Source organism: Mesocricetus auratus, unplaced genomic scaffold (genome assembly GCF_017639785.1).
Source record: "Mesocricetus auratus isolate SY011 unplaced genomic scaffold, BCM_Maur_2.0 Super-Scaffold_100010, whole genome shotgun sequence".
Lineage (NCBI taxonomy): Eukaryota > Metazoa > Chordata > Mammalia > Rodentia > Cricetidae > Mesocricetus > Mesocricetus auratus.
In genome coordinates, this window is record NW_024429194.1 from 21,848,887 (window position 1) to 21,852,966 (window position 4,080).

Below are 4,080 nucleotides of genomic sequence, written 5' to 3' on the forward strand. Positions count from 1 at the left end.
GAGGAAATAGATGACAGTTATGAGATTCTGGTCTCTTTGGAGAAGATATCCCATCCCAAAATTCATATAGGCTTTGTTAAGCATGTAAAAATTGTAAAATATATATACCGTGTGTGTGTATATATATATATATATAGCACATACATGTTATATATTATGTGTATTTGTGTATGTGTGTGTGTGTGCCTATACGTGCACCTGCATATATGTGTGTGAGCATTTGTGTTGGCCAGAGGTCACCTGTTCATGTTGGTTTTTGCTTGCTTGTTTTTTGAGACAGGGTCTCTCCTTGGCACCTGGAGCTCCCTGGTTAGGTTAGGCTGATTGGACAACAAGTTCCAGGATCCTCCTTGTCTCTGCCTCCCCAGCTCTGGGATTGTAAATACATGCCACCATTCCTGGATGTTTATATGGGTGCTGGGGATCGAACTCAGGTCTTTGTGCTTGATCAGCATGCACATTAGCAACTGAGTCATCTCACCAAATCCATGAATTCCTATTTTTAATAAGCCTCCAAACAAACTCTCCCTGTGATGTACATTCATTGGTGACAGAGCAGACTATTCATCAGCAAGAACTGAAATCAGGCAACTGAAGCAGAACTTGGAGTTCTTTGTGTGTGGACTACTGCATTCAGGTGTTAACACTCTGGATGAGGCTCATCCCCCTTAGTTAATCCTCCCTGGATATAGCCTTACAGCATACCTAAATGCCAGTCCCTTAGTTGATTCCAAGTCTAGTCAACAGTCAAGGCCCTGTGGGGCTTCTGACACAAACTTTTAAGACAAGATGCTTTTATTGAATGGATCTCACAATTATGGAATATGGTACAATTTAAAAAGTGTTTGCTACCTACACTATTCTGGTTCTCGTTGTTACAGCAACGCACCTGAAGCAGTCTCCATTGTGGGGTATCTACCAGAGAAGACTATCAGGACACAAACCAAAGTCAATAGGTTTTTATTAGCCGGCCAGTGACTACTGGGTGTTTGGGATCCCAGTGCAGCCCTGAGCCTTTCTCAGGGTGAGCTTTTAAGCACAAAAATCATATCCTGGGTTGATTTACCTCAGTTAGCAGGAAGCAGAACTACAGAAGCCAAGAAGCAAGGTCAGAGACTTTCCCAGAACTACGGACTCTGATGGATTAGGCCTTTGTTTTAGTTTTGGCAGGAGGTGCTGAGTTTTATGGCCTGAATGGTACTTCCATCATGGAGTCAATTGTGGTAAGGTCGGGGAGTTACTACAGTCTCCTAAAGAACAAAATTAGCTCACAAATTTGTCAGGGGCCTCCGACTATCAACCAGCTGTGGCTGCCTCACGTACTGATAGAAAAGACGTGACTCAATCCTCATAGAGAGTATGTGACTATGGACCACCCTGCTACCTCTGCTAAATTCCAGAAACAGGCCTGCAGCTTAATTATCAGTTAATGATTAGCTCAACAGAAAGCCCCTAAGTTCTCCAGAAGATAGGCTTGGACAATAGGGAAAGATTGAGATAGATATAGTAAGGACCTACAGTCAAGTTACCTAGCATCACAGGAGATTCTACCCCTGACCTTTTTCCCTGACAGCTTCCTAGAAGCTAGCTACCCCTCCTCACTTCCTCCTCCAAGCCCCTTAAATATACCTTGGAAAGAATAAAATCCTGTCACCTTGATCAGATACCTGTCTTGGTGTCCTTTCTTGTATCCCCTATTCTCCATCTTTCTCCTAGGTGCCCTCCAGACCTACAATGAATGTCCCACGGGTCAGGGCACAAATTGGGAGGGCCAAGGTTGAAGTTAACTGGCCTCATTGCTTTAGAATCTGATGAGGAAAGTTAGTGGTCATGGCAAGGGCACAGATCAGGGCATACTGACATATCTGGAGCTAGAAAACTAGAGAAGAAGAAGCCTACCCGAGACCTAAGACTCACCCCCCATCACATACTCATCTGTGACCATGCCCAAATGGGCATGGTAAGTGCTACAGGTGAGGGCAGGGTGAATATTTAACTACAATTCCCCTTTTAGTCTAAAGAAAAATATTTAGGCTTGATACAAAACTATATACAAAGATAGCAAATATCAAGTGTGTTCTAGGAGAAGGAAAAGTAAGAACAAACACATTTAAGGCCATCGCCAGTGAAGCAACAAGAGCAAAAGCCAAGAACTACATATCCAGTCCTAGGGTTTAGACATAACACAGATTACTATAGAGCTGTCCTAAGCTGGAAAGTTTAAGTCTTATATCTAATATTTCTATTTAGGAAGAGAGAACAATAATTGTGAGTCTAATATTCAGCCTCATCAAAGACCTGAGAAGGAAGATAACAATACTAGGGTAGGCAGGAAGCTCAAGTGAGCAACTTCCAAAGGTGCTGTGAAGACAGAAACAGCAAGTTACTTGGACAGTCACTCAAAGTCTCACAGCAACGTAGGGGCAACCAACTTTGGCTAAAGCCTAAAGTATCTGGTGACCTACACAGAAGCAGGGAGGTAGGAAGGCTGTTTTACCCTGACTTGGCAAGGTTCAGCAGTCTCCTAAGTTCATCTCCTGCAAGCACAGTAGGACAGCATGTCCAAAGTCAGCGGTCGAGGTGGGGGCAGTCCTTTGCCTAAGAGGCCATTAGTTGAGGAGAGAATGAACTCCAGAAGGAGTGCCATCAGTGTCCAACATTTTTTTCAGAAAATCTCGGTGCTGTCAGGAGCAATTGTGTCTCATGTCAAGTTACAATTACTCTTCCCCTCAGCCTGGTCCCAGTGCCACGTCAGCTCCAAATAACACACAGAGACTCTATTAATTATAATGCTGTTGGTCAATATCTAGGACTTCTTATTGGCTAGCTCTGTCTTAAATATTACTTAACTACTCCAGCCATCAACCAGCTGCGGCTGCCTCATGCACTACTAATATATGTATTTCTACAAGGTCTTATCTTACAGAGAACACTAGACTCATGTGTCCTCTCCTCCCAGGATCACATGGTGACTCCCTTACTACAATTCCCAGAATCTTCCTTGTCTCCTAGTCCCACCTATCTTGATTCTCTATTGGCCAACAATGTTTTATTTATCAACCAATAAGAGAAATATATATACAGAAGACTTCCCCCATCAGACACTGGAAACAGACACATCCTTTTCCTGTTTTATTAGACCCTTTAACTGACTAGAGTTGAAATGCCTGCTGAAGTGTGGCTTTGTAGCAGCCCAAGTTTGGGTTGTTATGGGGGCAGCCCCAGCACATACTATCACATCTGATGACTTGACTTAGAGGGAACCAATTGAGAACATCATCACCACTGTGTAATTAATTTATTGACTCCAATGTCTCCCATAATGAGCCATCATCCCATTAACTGTTACAACTAAGAAAAGATGTTATGTTGTCAATGCAGTGGCTAAGCCAGTAAAGCAAGCGGAGCCCTAGTCCCAGCCTGTGAACCAGAGCTCTCTCCTGTACCACAAAAACAGGACAGGACACTCCCTCCTGCCTGAAGGGAGGGCACCGAGTTAAACAGAAATATGATGCCCAGGTCACCTTTGATCCCTGAGGCTGTAATTGCATCCCTAATTTATGAAATAACCCACCTAGGAAGTCCTCTTCTGCTTGCTCTTCCATCTCCCTCTTCTTCTTTCTCTCCGACTTTTATTTTCTACCTTGTTTTTCATCAGAGCTGTTGCCAATCCCAACACAACCTCAGAGCCCCACCATTGATAGTCAGCCATAGAAGCCTTTGGATTTTGCTGGCCTGTCTATGTTCAATCTTGAATTTAAGAAGTTGGGGGGTATTCCATTTTCCAGACCTTTGTAAGATCAGAGCTTATCAGTTTCTAGGTTTTAACAAACAAAACAGATGAGACTAAGAAATCTCAGGACATACTAGCTCAGAAAACCACAGCCTGGGCTTACTCTCTCAGGATCAGCTCAACTGGGGTTCTGATGGCATCACCAGGAGCCAGCTCTGGTCTGTTTTATTCCAAGCTTTTCTATCTGGGCCTTATTCTCAGGCGGGTTTTCCACTCATGGTTTCAAAAAGGCCCAAGCAGCTTAGTCTAACATCACCTCACTGGTGTCTGCTCTAACCAGCTACTGT